The sequence below is a fragment of the Oryx dammah genome, unplaced genomic scaffold, assembly GCF_014754425.2.
Source record: "Oryx dammah isolate SB20612 unplaced genomic scaffold, SCBI_Odam_1.1 HiC_scaffold_10, whole genome shotgun sequence".
NCBI lineage: Eukaryota > Metazoa > Chordata > Mammalia > Artiodactyla > Bovidae > Oryx > Oryx dammah.
In genome coordinates this window covers 78,262,176-78,278,535 of record NW_024070194.1, presented here as the reverse complement: position 1 = coordinate 78,278,535, position 16,360 = coordinate 78,262,176, and the positions used below count along the sequence as shown (strand labels likewise).

The 16,360-nt window shown below is 39.7% G+C and overlaps 1 long non-coding RNA gene across 1 annotated transcript in view; it reads left to right on the top strand.

Annotated features, from left to right (window-relative positions):
* LOC120869178 overlaps positions 1–16,146 on the top strand; it is a 93,341-nt gene extending 77,195 nt beyond the window's left edge. The window contains exon 2 of the long non-coding RNA XR_005722458.1: positions 15,918–16,146. This is a non-coding gene — a long non-coding RNA (uncharacterized LOC120869178). The remainder of the gene's footprint in view (positions 1–15,917) is intronic.
* The last annotated feature ends 214 nt before the right edge of the window (positions 16,147–16,360 follow it).

The following is a 16,360-nucleotide window of genomic DNA, read 5'->3' as shown; positions in this document are numbered from 1 at the left end:
ACATAGACATATAGGGAGAAATGTGAGTAATGACATGTGAAAGAAACATTTTACATGTGTTATTTAAAATGCACAGGCTGGTGAAAAAAATTGCTGAAACTTTGCAAAATTCACTGTGTTTTCCCCTAGGTCAAAAGCACAATTATGTGCTTCCTGAGTTTTCAATTGGAAAGTATATGGAGTTTCTTGGTTTACCCAATACTTAGAAACAAACAAGTGATTATCAAGTAAGGCTGAAGGTTTAGTTCAGCAGGTAAACTCACGGAAATGACTCTCATGCTCCTCGCAATGTATATGTACTTACATGGAATCCGCGGGACAGTCCCACCAGAACTGGAATAGTTAAATCCTTTGCTTGTGTAATTTCACAGGTTTTTCTAGCCTTTGCCAAGGTTAAAAACTGAGAAAACTCTTGCTAGATCAAGAAGAAGATTGGAAGAGACCTGGAGGTAGATGTATTTTAAAGATAGAGATAAGTTATGCAATGTGGATTGACTGAATGTCAAAGAAAGGCTGTCTACACCTCAAAATGAAGTGTAAATTGTCGGGAATAGTTCATTCTTTGTTTCACTGATGCTGGCTGGACAAAATTTAAGAATTGTTTGTGAAATGGCGTAAATGAAAACCTAAGCCACACAGCAAGTGGTAAATAAACATTCCTTGGGGTAGAGATTATTCAAAATGAAATATATAGAAGAAACACTATGGTTTGACTCATTTAAAACTTGTCTGGACAAAGAAGGATGAGGAATAACATAAGGAACACTATTTCTTCAGTGATGAGTAAAGAGCTATGTGGTTTTACATTGTCCATAATTAAGTGTTTGGGAAACAAGGCTGAAAAAAAAGGATTCACTAATTCAGATGCTTGGAGAATGGGCTAACTCTTGGGAGACTGATGCAAAAGAAACACCACCACCCATCAACCCTTGTGTGGAAGTAGAATGATCCCAAGAATGGCTAGAGCATCTTGGGAGTTGTCCTTGCTCCCCTAAATCAGGTTGTCCTTTCTGCAGTCCCACTTCTAGAGAAAAATTTAAAGTTTTTTTGAATTCAAAAAAATTCAAAAATTTCAAAGAAAAATGAACAGTTATCTTAAAGAGATATCTATGCTTCTGTGTTCATTACTGCATTACTCCCCAAAGTCAGGGAATGGAAATGGCACGATGTTTAACTAAAGAAGATGTGAAATACACACACATACACAGAGGAATACTATTCAGCCTTAAGAAAAAAAGGAAAACCTGTTATTTGTGACAACATGGATGAACCTGAAGGGCATTATGCTAAGTTACATAAATCAGACCCAGAAAGACCAATGCTGCACAATCTCACTTATGTGTGGAGTCTATAAGGCAGAACTCAGAGGAACAGAGCAGAATGTTGGTTACCAGGAGCTCAGGGAGTGGGGGCAATGGAGTGAGGCTGGTCATGGGTGCAGACTTCCAGCTGTAAGATGAATAAGGTTTGTGGATCTAATACAAAACATTGTGTATATATACAACTGTATATATACAAAACATATATATACAGTCGCTAACACTGTATATATAATTGAAATCTGCTAAGAGAGTAGAATTGAAATGTTCTTACCGAAGGGAGAAAAAAGGGTAACTATGTGAAGTGACAGGTGTTAATTAACTAGATGGGGGCAATCCTTTCACAATGCACACACACGTCAAATCATCGTGCTTTGCTGCTGTGGATATATCTGCTAATATTTCCATGCCTTAAGTTTCTATCTTTATTTCACCTTCCTTGCAAAGATTCTGGGAGGCTTAATGGTGCAGCTTTAAATGGCTTACAATTTTGTTTGTCAGTTATACCATAATAAAGTTGGGGGAAGGATTCTCTTTATCCTCACATAAGCCAGTTGAACCTGGGCAGAAAGAAGGCAGTTGTTAACTTGTGTGTCAGAAAAGCATGTAGTTTCCAAAAAAAAAAAAAAAAAGAAATAAATAAATAAAAGGAGAAAGAAAGGGAAGAAGAGAAGGAAAAAAGAGCAACTAGTTATCATTTCATTTTTCAATGCTTGCACTTTCATCTTCAGAACACTTATTTTGATTTTGATTTGACTTGTTCCTTCTCATCAGGATTGAAACTCTATAAACAGTAACAAGTATGGAAATATTAGAAAAATATCCCCACAGGCTTCTCTGAAAATTGCGCTACTTTTATGTAAATAGATGATTGAATGAATAAATGTCAAATTTCCAAGGGAATGGTACACTACGTCCATCCCTGCTTTTTCTGACAACACTCAGTTTTCCCAGAGGAAAATTAGAAACTCTCATTATAGAAACCCTACATCCAGGCTCCAGCTCCAATATCAGAGTTAAGTTTCTTCCCTTAGCATCAGTGTGTCAGCCTAGAGCTGGCAACCTTGTCTTTGTCCTTCTGTTGCCATGAAAACCACATGGGAGTCGACCTTAGCAGTCCCTACCCCATGAATGTGAGTGCCAGTGAGGGTCAAGTGTGGAAAAATTCCCTCTCCCCTCAGCAGATGCAAGTGAGATCTGGATTAAGGGCTAGAAAAATGCTTTTTAGGACATGTTGGTAATTATAATTTAATGGAAAGGTACAAGTAGACATATCTTTGAAAGGAGTTGTCAGAATGATTCTTTGATTGCTGGGGGGAATACGAAGGTGCTTCCCTACATATTGTTCTCAGTTCATTTCAGCTCAGTTCAGTCGTTCAGTCATGTCTAACTCTTTGTGACCTCATGGACTTACCTTGCCAGGCCTTCCTGTCCCTCACCAGCTCTCGGAGTTCCCTCAAACTCATGTCCATTGCGTTGGTGATGCTATACAACCATCTCATCCTCTGTCATCACCTTCTCCTGCCCACTTCAGTCTTTCCCAGCATCAGGGTCTTTTCAAATGAGTCAATTCTTCACATCAGGTGGCCAACGTATTGGAGTTTCAGCTTCAACATTGGTCCTTTCAATGAATATTCAGGACTGATTTCCTTTAGGATGGACTGGTTGGATCTCCTTGCAGTCCAAGGGACTCTCAAGAGTGTTCTCCAACACCACAATTCAAAAGCATCAATATTTCAGCACTCAGCCTTCTTTATAGTCCAACTCTCACATCCATACATGACTACTGGAAAAGCCATAGCTTTGACTAGATGGACCTTTGTTGGCAAAGTAATGTCTCTGCTTTTTAATATGTTGTCTAGGTTGGTCATAAATTTTCTTCCAAAGAGCAAGCGTCTTTTAATTTCAAGACTGCAGTCACTATCTGCAGTGATTTTGTAGCCCAAGAAAATAAAATCTGCCACTGTTTCCATTGTTTCCCCATCTATTTGCCATGAAGTGATGGGACCAGTTGCCATGATCTTACTTTTCTGAATGTTGAGCTTTAAGCCAACTTTTTCACTCTCCTCTTTCACTTTCATCAAGAGGCTCTTTAGTTCTTCTTCTCTTTCTGCCATAAGGGTTATGTCCTCTGGGTATCTGAGGTTATTGTTACTTCTTCCAGCAATCTTGATTCCAGCTTGTGCTTCCTCCAGCCCAGCATTTCTCATGATGTACTCTGCATATAAGTTAAATAAGCAGGGTGACAATATACAGCCTTGACATACTCCTTTTCCAATTTGGAACCAGTCTATTGTTCCTTGTCCCGTTCTAAATGTTGCTTCCTGACCTGCATACAGATTTCTCAAGAGGAAGATCAGGTGGTCTGGTATTCCCATCTCTTTAAGAATTTTCCATAGTTTGTTGTGATCCACACAATCAAAGGCTTTGGTATGGTCAATAAAGCAGAAGTAGATATCTTTCTGGAACTCTCTTGGTTTTTTTTTTTTTGATGATCCAATGGGTGTTGGCAATTTGATCTCTGGTTCCTCTGCCTTTTCTAAATCCAGCTTGAACATAGTTCTCATACTGTTGAAGCCTGGTTTGGATAATTTTGAGCATTACTTTACTAACGTGATATGAGTGCAATTGTGTGGTAGTTTGAGCATACTTTGGCGTTGCCTTTATTTGGGATTGGAATGGAACTGACCTTTTCCAGTGGCCACTGCTGAGTTTTCCAAATTTGCTGGCATTTTGAGTGCAGCACTTTCACAGCATCATCTTTTAGGATTTGAAATAGCTCAACTGGAATTCCATCACCTCCACTAGCTTTGTTCATAGTGATGCTTCCTAAGGCCCACTTGACTTCACATTCCAGGATGTCTGGCTCTAGGTGAGTGATCACACTATTGTGATTATCTGAGTCATGAAGATCTTTTTTGTATAGTTTGTCTGTGTATTCTTCTTCTTAACATCTTCATCTTAATATGTTAAGATTCTTCTTAAATCTTAGCATATTGTTCTAAAGAGATATGAAGCAGCTTCAAGGCATTTCTCTTCTTCCTGAAATGAGGTTTTTTCCTAATGTTCCCCAAAATAGCCTCATATTCCTTTTTGGCTGCTGATTACATTGTCTGCTCACTTTGCCCTGGATGCAGTCCTGTAATCCTAAAGGCATCTTCTTGTTATAGGTGACAATGCATGTGTCTACTCTGGTGCACAGATCCTATGCTTTGATGAGGAGATAGTCCACCCCCTGGCTTTCCATTTAAGGTTTGCCCCGTATTTTGAGGTCTATAGATTCTAAGCCGTGGTGGGAAGTGATTAAGAGTGTGGACCATGGAGTCAGACTGGCTAGTTAAAATCCTCATCCCACCACTTACTTGCATACAGATTTCTCAATCTGTATGAGACTGAGATACATCTGTGGATATATCTCTTAATCTTTCTATGCCTTAACTTCATAACTGTAAATTAAAGAAAACAGCTTTATTTTACATTCTTGGCAATGAGAGTTTCAAATTTTCCTCTGGGAAATTTGAGCATTGTCAGAGAAATCTAGAATGAATGTAGTATACCTTTCCCTTGGAAGTTTGATGTTCATTCATTCATTCGTGTACTTATACAAACAAAGTTGTTTCCTAGTGCAGGCTGACTGTGACTATGAACTCTAACTGTGGAAGCCCAGTATTCATGGACTGTGTCTAGGATATTCCATGAATAAAGCCAGGGAAACAGTTCTCAGCGTTTCTCTGAAATATGTCTTTTATTGTCCTGGTCCTTCCTCATTAGAAAAAACCTTATTTCTGTACCACAGATGTGCTCACAGATGTGGTCATCATCTCATACTGGCCTCCTAGATAAAGCCAAGAGGTTCTGCTGACTGTTCATGGATATCAGTCATTCAACTGAACTAGAGAGCTTTCAAGGGCTGTGATGACTCCGTGTTGTCATGCATATTATCCTTGTGGATGGACAGAAGATTCCAGCAATTTCAAATATCCTGGTCCTTTTCTAACACTTATTTAAAATTAGATTCAGAATGAGGAAGCAAAGGAACAACACATGTTTCAATTGCACATAATTATTTTTATTTAAAAAGCATAGACTATAGATGTCCTGATAACAAAGCCATATGTTTCTAGAATATGCTGGAACATATTTTATAAGCATAATCTACCTGCACCAGTAATTATAAACAGTGGAAGCTTTTGAACAACTATCTACTGAAATGACCATTATCTTTGCAATAATGCCTATGCTGATTTTAAATGGCTTTGCAAAATTTATTTACTCATTTTTCTTTCCATTAACTTATTAACTAAGGCATGTGAATCATATCACTTATTTTTGGAACTAAAAGAAAGTCATGCTATAATTTATATCAAGGAATGTAAAATAACTTCTGTTCAAAAATAACATAAGTATCATTTGTCAATATTTTAGGTTCAGAAGGCTATTGAGCTTCTTGGCAAATGTTTATAACCTCATAATTTTGCCATTGCCATCCATCAGGTACATTTTCTAGATAACATATCTTAAAATTCTAAAATATTAGAAGCAAATTTGGAAATCATTTAGTCCTGCCCCTCTTTGATGATTAAATTTCAAACCAGACATTTTTTTAGGTGACTGATTGACAGGCTTTCTGCTCTTCTTTAAAAATAAATGTTTTTTTTTTCAAGCTCCTTTAAATCATCTTCTTCCCATATTTACTAAAAGCAGGGAAGAAGTTAAAGGTCACCGAGCAGGTTGTTCTGAGAAGATGCCTATAGATATCAGATTCCTAGGAACACCAAACTACAGCTTTGGGGCTCAGATTCCTTAAGAGTGACCACATTTATTTCCAATTTCTTCAGCCCTGTGAGCTCAAACAAAAACCTTCTACTGACGATATTTCTCTTTTGCTCATAGTCATCTTGAGTAATCCTTGTGATAGCTGTCCAGTTGCATGCATTCTTTGCCTCTCACCTTATCTACCCTGTCTTGTGCTTTAGAAATATCCTATGTGACGTAGTGATTTTTTTTCACATTCTTTGGAGGGTGGTAGATGGCTACAGACTTTGGGAGACTGGGCAGAGTAGATATTTCAAAGGTAAAACACCATTGCAAATATCACTTCTTCCAGGTACAAAGGTGTCCCCTTAATTAGATGGTGGTGGTCACCTGAGAAGTCTCCTCCCCTGCTGCTGATAAGCAGACCTTGGACTCAGAAATCCTTCCAATCTGGTTTTGAAGCTGAGTTTCTTTCATTTCCTAGTTTCCTGATCTTGGACCGTATTGACCCTCTGGAAAATGATGACCAGGGTGCCAAGTTCAATGAGTGTTATGATATTCCCCTGAGATGATATAAAATATTATGCGTTGTTGTTGAATCTGACACATGGGAGGCATTCTGCATCCTCAGTGCCTTGGGAATGGGCTTATATTAGAAGTTCTAAAAAATTTCTAAATGAATCCTACACTATTTGACCCTGCTTGGACACCAAATGAAAAACAGACAAGCCTCCTTTTTACCTTTATATAGATGGGTGGGCTATTACCCGTCTATATACTGATTCTTTTTCATAGGAAGAGGATGTCTTGAATGTGGTAGGAAACCAAGCCCACATGGTGGAAAGTCACAGAACTCAAGATCCTCTTTATTACATAGCATGATTCTGTACCACAGATGTGCTCACAGATGTGGTCATCAGCAGAGATAACTAGTTTACAAGCCCTCCCTGGAAACTCCTCACAGTTCTTAGTAGAAAAGTGATTCTCAGCCAAGTTCTGCACTGAAGCTCAGCCTGTGATGAAAGCATTTCCAACTGTTCCACATCACAAAGAATCAGAGAGGAGAACAGGCCCATGGTGCCTTTCCAACCACGAAGAGGGACCAGGGATCACCTAAGAGGCTAAAGTGCTTCCCATGTGGCTTGGCGGTGAAGAACCCGCCTGCCAGGGCAGGAGACTTGCGGGAGGCACAGGTTCAATCCCTGGGTCAGAAAGATCCTCTGGAGGAGCAAATGACAACCTACTCCATATTCCTGTCTGAGAAAGTCTATGGACAAGAGGAGCCTGGAGGGCTACAGTTCATGGGTCACAAAGAATCAGACGTGACTGAGTGACAGCATGAAAAGGCTAAAAGCCAATAAAATAAGTATCTATCATGGCCTCTTCTTTCCGTTATGTCTATCTGTCGGTCCCTCCTTCCTTTTCTTTGCCTCTCCCTTCTCTCTGCCTGTCATTTTCCTCTTTTCTTTTATTCTTTTCTTTTTCGTTTCTATTCCTTCTCCCTCCTTTTTTCCTAATGGAAAAGATATCACTACATCAGGGAAACATTAGACATTACCTGTTCACTGTTGCATACATTTCTGTGGGGGAGGCACATGCATTCAAATGTGAACACTGTAATGACTTTATTAATGTTATTGGTGATCTGTGATGACATTGTGACCACATATGTCTAAGAAGGCTTCCTATAATAGCATGGTCCTGAGAAGTCAATGAAATTAAAAGACCCTTACTCCTTGGAAGAAAAGTTATGACCAACCTAGATAGCATATTCAAAAGCAGAGACATTACTTTGCCGACTAAGGTCTGTCTAGTCAAGGCTATGGTTTTTCCAATAGTCATGTATGGATATGAGAGTTGGACTGTGAAGAAGGCTGAGAGCCAAAGAATTGATGCTTTTGAACTGTGGTGTTGGAGAAGACTCTTGAGAGTCCCTTGGACTGCAAAGAGATCCAACCAGTCCATTCTGAAGGAGATCAGCCCTGGGATTTCTTTGGAAGGAATGATGCTAAAGCTGAAACTCCAGTACTTTGGCCACCTCATGAGAAGAGTTGACTCATTGGAAAATACCCTGATGCTGGGAGGGATTGGGGGCAGGAGAAGGGGACGACCGAGGATGAGATGGCTGGATGGCATCACTGACTCAATGGATGTAAGTCTGACTGAACTCCGGGAAATGGTGATGGACAGGGAGGCCTGGCGTGCTGCGATTCATTGGGTCACAAAGAGTTGGACAGGACTGAGCAACTGAACTGAACTGAACTGAGAAGTCAGTGAAGTAAATATGTGAAACAATGTATCTCTTAGATTAAGAACTATGGCCTGACTTAGGTCCTCTTCTTTCCAAGCAGAGCCTGAGAAAGGGATTCAGATGCCTGTGACTTATTGGTATAGGGCTCTCAGGAGAAAGAGGTGGGTGGTGAAGGAAGCAGATATGGTTGGGGAAGGTGTGGTCTTTGCTGGATGTTGCTGGCTTTAGCCTGATCCACTTGAGGCTCTTTAGTATGACACCATGGACCTGTTTCTCTGTGGAGGTGACTGGCTGGCCTTTTGCAGTTTTCATGTCAGCCAGTCATTGGAAGTGGGGTGTGGGAGGTGACCTCCCGGGCAAATGGCAGTGTTTTGATGGGGGAAATCCTCTGGAACTGGAGGCAACTGTGGGCCATTAGCTATGACAGAAGAATAATTCATTAGAATTAAATCCATTTTAATTTCTCCAAACAATAAGTCTACACCAAATTTTATGATTTAAATATTTAGCTAAAACTTCTGGGGGTGCTTAGCTACATTTTCAATCATCCCACCTCAGTGGTCATGCATGGGTAGGGTGAGGATTCACAGAAGACCTTCTAGGTTTAGTTTTTAATGTATGAGCCTTGGTTACATTAGTGTGTAAAAGGAGGAGCAAAAGAACAAAGATAACAGCAGTCAAAGCCGTCATTCAAACTATGCCCATAACTCGTTTATCAGCTCAACTGTTTTTTTTTTTTTTTTTTACTGATGCAAGAGTTAAATCTTTTCATCGGCATTCTTCTCTTGGACTGTCTTAAAAACATTTCTATCTGCATAATGTTACCTTTACTCATAAAATCTTAGTTTTCTTTAACTGGAAGCACATTAAAGTTGCTCTTTGCCATCAAATGTTAGTTTCTACTGCTACTCAAATGGAGAACCAAAATTTTTCCACTTTCTATTAGACTTTATAATATTGTGTTTATTTTCCCCTTAACAAAACATACATCTATAATTTGACTTTCCTATTTATCACTCTTCCCTTCAAGTTCTATTAAACAAGGAAAATGTAAATTAACATTGTTTATTTAAATGTAAATAAACATTCCTTATTTTTTATATTTTGCAATCTGGACATCTGTAAGGGAGATCTAGGAGATTCAGTAACGTTATAGAAAATGAAATCGATCCTATGGTCTATTAATATCTGTTGTTATCATAGGTGTATCAATCCAAAAATTTCAGATATGCCTCCTTCCTATATAAGCTTCCCCATTGGCTCGGTGATAAAGAATCTGCTTGCAATGCAAGAGACACGGGATCCCTGGGTTAGGAAATAATCCATTTCCCTTTGTCATCTTATTAAAATGTTGTCCAAAAGACTGTTCTGATTTAGCATGCTGCATAATACAATTTACAGAATAAATAAATTACATGGTCCTGTGATTTAGAATTTTCCCATGGCAAAACGGCCATTGTCTTCTGCACACTGGACAATAGCAATGCTGCAATTCTGTTTTTTTTTTTTTTTGGTTTCAGAATAATCAGAGGCACTCCTTAACTATCTCTGGTTTATTCTCTTTACATAAGTGAAATGAGTTAATGACAAAGCAATGTTCAAAAAAATAAAATGATGACAAAGGCAAGAGCCAAGAATATGCAATGACTAAGGCTTTGTTTCTGTGGCTTGAGGGGGTGGGAGGCACCACCCTCTGAAGTGTCCGAGTGGGTCACCCAACTCATGTGCCAAGGACTGGGAAGGAAAAATAAGTTGAACAACTCTTCTCTTGGGACAAGACCCAGAGTTCCATTATTTGTAGTGATAAAAATAAGGGTGGGGATTAGGCTAAGTAATGAAAGGAAAAGGAAGAAAAAAGACTGGATTGGCATGAAAGAGAAGACAATATGAGGGTGTTTTAAATGTGATGACTCTTTGGTTTCCACTCCAGTTCATATTTCTTATCTATATGTCAGTTTTCATTCCAATCCCAAAGGAAAGAACTGCCAAAGAATGCTCAAACTACCACACAATTGCACTCATCTCACACGCTAGTAATGTTCAAAATTCTCCAAGCCAGGCTTCAGCAGTATTTGAACCATGATCTTCCAGATGTTCAAGCTGGTTTTAGAAAAGGCAGAGCAACCAGAGATCAAATTGCCAACATCTTCTGGATCATCAAAAAAGCAAGACAGTTCCAGAAAAATATATACTTCTGCTTTATTGACTATGCTAAAGCTTTTGACTGTGTGGATCACAATAAACTGTGGAAAATTCTGAAAGAGATGGGAATACCAGACCACCTGACTTGCTTCTTGAGAAACCTGTATGCAGGTCAGGAAGCAAGAGTTAGAACTGGACATGGAACAACAGACTGGTTCCAAATAGGAAAAGGAGTATGTCAAGGCTGTATATTGTCACCCTGCTTATTTAACTTCTATGCAGAGTACATCATGAGAAACGCTGGGCTGGAAGAAGCACAAGCTGGAATCAAGATTGCCAGGAGAAATATCAATAACCTCAGATATGCAGATGACACCACTCTTATGGCAGAAAGTGAAGAGGAACTAAAAAGCCTCTTGATGAAAGTGAAAGAGGAGAGTGAAAAGATTGGCTTAAAGGTCAACATTCAGAAAAAGAAGATCTTGGCATCTGGTCCCATCACTTCATGGGAAATAGATGGGGAAACAGTGGAAACAGTGGCTGACTTTATTTTTCTGGGCTCCAAAATCACTGCAGATGGTGATTGCAGCCATGAAATTAAAAGACACTTGCTCCTTGGAAGGAAAGTTATGACCAACCTATATAGCATATTGAAAAGCAAAGACATTACTTTGCCAACAAAGGTCCATCTAGTCAAGGCTATGGTTTTTCCAGTGGTCATGTATGGATGTGAGTTGGACTGTGAAGAAAGCTGAGCACCAAAGAATTGATGCTTTTAAACTGTGGTGTTGGAGAAGACTCTTGAGAGTCCCTTGGACTGCAAGGAGATCCAAACAGTCCATCCTAAAGGAGATCAGTCCTGGGTGTTCATTGGAACTACTGATGCTGAAGCTGAAACTCCAGTACTTTGGCCACCACATGCGAAGAGTTGACTCATTGGAAAAGACTCTGATGCTGGGAGGGATTGGGGGCAGGAGGAGAAGGGGACGACAGAGGATGAGATGGCTGGATGGCATCACTGACTCGATGGCCGTGAGTCTGAGTGAACTCCAGGAGTTGGTGATGGACAGGGAGGCCTGTCGTGCTGTGATTCCTGGGGTCACAAAGAGTTGGACATGACTGAATGACTGAACTGAACTGACTGAACTGAAATGAAGATCCAAGATCCACTTTTCTATTGGATAGTCCTACAAGATGTCTGCATAATACAGAAAACTGAAATGTTTGAAGAATGCCTAGTCTTTTCTTCTTTGGCACAAAATATTAAATATTTTCATATAAACAACATTATGTTACAAGCCATTTTAATGGCTGATCTGGTCTTAAAAAATTGAACATTTGTTTTTATTTTTTGAGTGTTTTGATGAGATATTAAAGGAAAATAGAAATTAATATGTCAGATCCCAGATTAATCTAGTTTTGGGTCTTTCCTCCAGCATTATGAAATTATGTGATGCTAAAACTATAGTCCTTTTATGGATAAGAAAACTGACCCTAGGGTCATGATTCTTATGCTACAGGCATGTAGTAAGGCTGAGCTTTGATCTTGGACAATGCCAATAGAGAAACCACACTCATGGACATTGCTGAAAGCATGATAGTAGGCCCCCCAGCTTCCACCAGGCCTATCTTGCTCCCTCCAATCTTTTCTTCATCCTAAAGCCATGATCTATCAACAATGTGAATCTAGTCATTTATCAACCCTGCTTCTGAAAATGCTTGGATATTGTCATTGGTTGAATTGTATGCTCCCTCTCAAATTCAGATGTTCAAATCCTAACCCCTAGTACCTGGAAATTTGATCGTGTTTGGAAATAAGATCATTGCAGATTTAATTTTTTAACATCATGAGGGTGGATCCTAAGTCAATATGACTGGTACTTTTATAAAAAGGGTACATTTGGACACAGATATACATATATAGTACGAACACCATGTGAATATGAAGATAGCCATCAATAAGCCAGTGAGAGAGGCCCAGAACAGACCTTTCCCTTGTGGCCGTTAGAGGAAACTGACCTCGCTGACACCTTGATTTCAGAGTTCTAGCCTCCAAATCTGTGAAACCATACATTTATGTTTTTTAAGCCACCCTACTTGTGTACTTTGTTATAGCAACCCCAGCAAACTTATTCTGTTTCCAGTATTCTTAGGATGATGAACATCCTATGAACAGAAGCAGAGGAGTAGCTTGTAAAAGTAAGAACAAATATAGCTCAAGCTTGGCATAGTTAATTTTTCTGAATTGTCAATGGGCTTAAAAAAAATTCATTGAGTAATTACCATTGTTTAAAGTGCTGGATATTTGACTGTGAATTTAGGTGACACAATTACCTGTTCTTAGGGAGCTAACACTAGACAAGTAACTATTACACAAATAACTAATTATAATTACAATAAGAGTCAAGAGTTTTGGTGAATTGTTCTAAAAGATGGAATAATGGGTGTAAACCAATCCTTTTGTTAAAGGAATCAGGAAAAGCAAGAAAGGCTTCTTTAAGGCAGTGATGGTTAAGCTTATATCTGAAGGATGTGGAGATGTTGGTTCATGGAAAGAGATGCTGGGAGAAGTGGCGTTAAGGACAAGGGGGCAGCAGTTATGAAGGTCCCCAGGTCAGAGGCAGTATGGCACTTCCCAGAATCAAAACGAAGTACAGGAAAGTTTAGGTAGAAAGTAGTGCTGGCTGGAACAGGAGAAGCAGAAAAGAGTCAAATCAAAGGGCAGGAACACTATCAGAGCTGACTGTTAACTGCTCGCTCAGACTGCAGCGTGGGGTATGGATCGGAGGAAGCTACGTGATAGGTGATGGAAGGATTTAAGAAATAATCCACTGATGTAAAGATGTGGTACATATACATAGTGGAATACTACATAGTCATAAAAAATGAATTCCCCAGTGGCTCAGCAGTAAAGAATTTGCCCACAGTACAGAAGATGCAGGTTCAATCCCTGGATTGGGAATATCCCCTGGAGAAGGAAATGGCAACTCGCTCCAGTATTCTTACCTCAGAAATCTCATGGACAGAGGAACCTGGTGGGCTATAGTCCATGGGGTTGCAAAAGAGTCAGATATGACTTAGCACCTAATAGCAACAACAACAAAGGCAATGAGATAATGCCATGTGCAACATGAATGCAACTAGAGATTATCATACTAAGTAAAATTAAGTCAGAAAGAGAAAGACAAATATTATACGATACCAGTTACATTTGGAATCTAAAATATGACACAAACGAACTTATCTACAAAACAGAAACAGACTCACAGACAAGGAGAGTGGGGAGGAAGGTGGGGGCTGGATGGATGGAGTGGGAGTTTGGGATTAGCAAATGCAAACTACTACTTACAGCATGGATAAGGTCCACGTCCATGCCATATATAATAGCAACAAGGTCCTACTGTATGACATAGAGAACTATATTCGATATCCTGTGATAAACCCTAATGGAAAAGAATATGAAAAAGAATGTATATATGTGTAACTGAACATATTGTAAATCAACTATACTTCAATAAAAGAAGTTTTTTAAAAGGAAATAATCAGTTGGTGGAATCCAGTGGATGGGGTCCGGTAATTGAATGGATGCTGTGCAGGCCGGAGACAGGGAGGTATGTGTCACGACTGCTGACTTTCCAGTTTTTCCCATTGAGTAGAATGTGATATTATCCACCGAGATAGGGAATATTAGATGAAGGCCATTTTTTTTCTAACAGGGGAAGCAAGGGACAGAATATGACTTTTGTGCCGAATCATAGCATTTGAAGTGACTCTAGGATGTCCGATGTTGCCTGGACCCTCAGCCTCATTGTTAGAGGAGGTCTGAGCTACCAAAATATAATTTTGACAGTCAAATTTGTAGGTGGTAACTGAAACCATAGGAGCAGATGTGCTCACTCAGCAAGCCAGGGTAGGAGAAGAGGAAAGGTCTTAGCACAATTGAGTGACCTGACACTTCCAGTTTGGGTAGAGGAAGAGGAGTCAGCAAGGATGATAAGGGTGACGAGAGAGAATGGAGAACATCCAGAACATGTGATGTCATGGAGCTTCAGGAAGGAAGCAGCGGCTGTGAGTCTTTAAACTATGAACCAATACATCAAGCAGTGCGATTTCTGGAAAAAGTCTAAGCTTAGCAAGAGTTCCTGCAGGAGCTGAGTGGAGAAATGAACAGATGGTGAAACAGATGTTGTGTGTGTCTTGTCCATATTCCTTTGGCAGTCACTTCTGTATTCCCAAGGCTGCTTTGCTTAAGGTACGTATGTATGTGTGGGTAAATATATATATGTGTGTGTGTGTGTGTGTGTGTGTGTGTGTGTGTGTGTGTGTGTGTGTTTATGCTGGAGAGCGCCCTTAGGCTCAGCACAGAGCAAGCCAAAATGACAGAACTAATGTCCCCCAAACAGCCTTCCAACATGACAGACAGGGATTTGATAACCAAATATCCCAGTCTCTTGTCCTTCAGTTGTAGTCACTCTAAAGAATATTCTACACTGTTTCTCTGAACGCTAATTGCCACAGTGGTAACTAGTTTAATAATAGTTTGATAATAGTGATAACTAGTTTCATTTACTTTCTGCCCTTTCCTGGCATATTCTTCTACTCCCTCTACTGATCTTTCTGGGATCATATTCTTAAATCCCCATTTCAGAGGTTGGGGTTGTTGTTTAATAGCTAAGTTGTGTCTGACTCTTCAGAACTCCATGGACTGTAGCCCACCAGGCTGCTCTGTCCATGGGATTTCCCAGGCAAGAATATTGGAGTGGGTTGCTATTTCCATCTCCAGGGGATCTTCCCCACCCAGGGATCAAACCTGAGGCTTCTGCATTGCAAGCAGATTCTTTTACCACTGAGTCACTGGGGAACCCCAGAGTCTGGGGTACCAGGAGCATATAGTGGAGGAGGAGATGGAGGTATAAATGAAACTTAATGAGTTAGCTTAAGAGGGAGTAGAAGGAGGATAAACAGAGTTGAGAATGCTTTATTATAATTGCAAAAGAATCCTGAGCTTGTCTGCATGTTAGTGGAAAGGATATAGGAAAGAAGGTTTAGAGGAATCAAGGACAAACCCTTTACTTCCCCTCTTGCTGTTGGTTAAATTATGAAAGGAGAAAACAAAAGGAAAGAAAAGTACAATAAGGTTTGCATCATAAAACTTAGGAGACCTCTTTGTAGGTGTGACAGGCAGCAGTTTCCTGTTTAGAAGAATAAAATCAGCTCTGATGTTCATGGACTTTTGTGTGTTTAGGAATTCCCAGCATCTTTAGAATGCACTGTAACCACCCATGACACATTTTTCCCTCCAGATGTGAACACTAAAGACTAAAGACTCAGTTGTCAGTTGAATACTTTTGTATTATTTTCTCAGCAATTATTTTAAGGAATGCATTTGAATAAAATGCACTTTTGGCATCATTTTTAAGAATGGATGATGATTTATGCTTTTCTTGCAGGGACAAGATGGCTCTGGGCATGAGTCATGGCTGAACGCTGGGAAGATTCCGATGGGAACCTTGCTCTTGCTGGTTGATCCATACCTTACATGGACTTGAGGCTGTGCATGGCTTTTATTAACATGTGCATTTTGCTTGTTAAGGCTCAAGCTTCATCTTTTCCTTCCCAACTGGAGCTCTGTTTGTATTTCACATGCACCTGATTCAAAATCTATCCTTGGAACTCAGAGTGGCTTGGGAATAGTCATTTGGAAAAGCTCTGATTATTTGTCAGCTAAAACAGGATGATGTGTTCTCAGCTGTGGTTGGGAAATGGGTTATTTCTCTGCAGGGGGAGCAGATTCAAATGCAAGCCAAGTTCTAATACTTTTCACATCTCTATCTCTATGGGGCAGCTTTGGTGCAAATCAAAATTGTCCCCAGGTCAAGAAACCTACAAACCA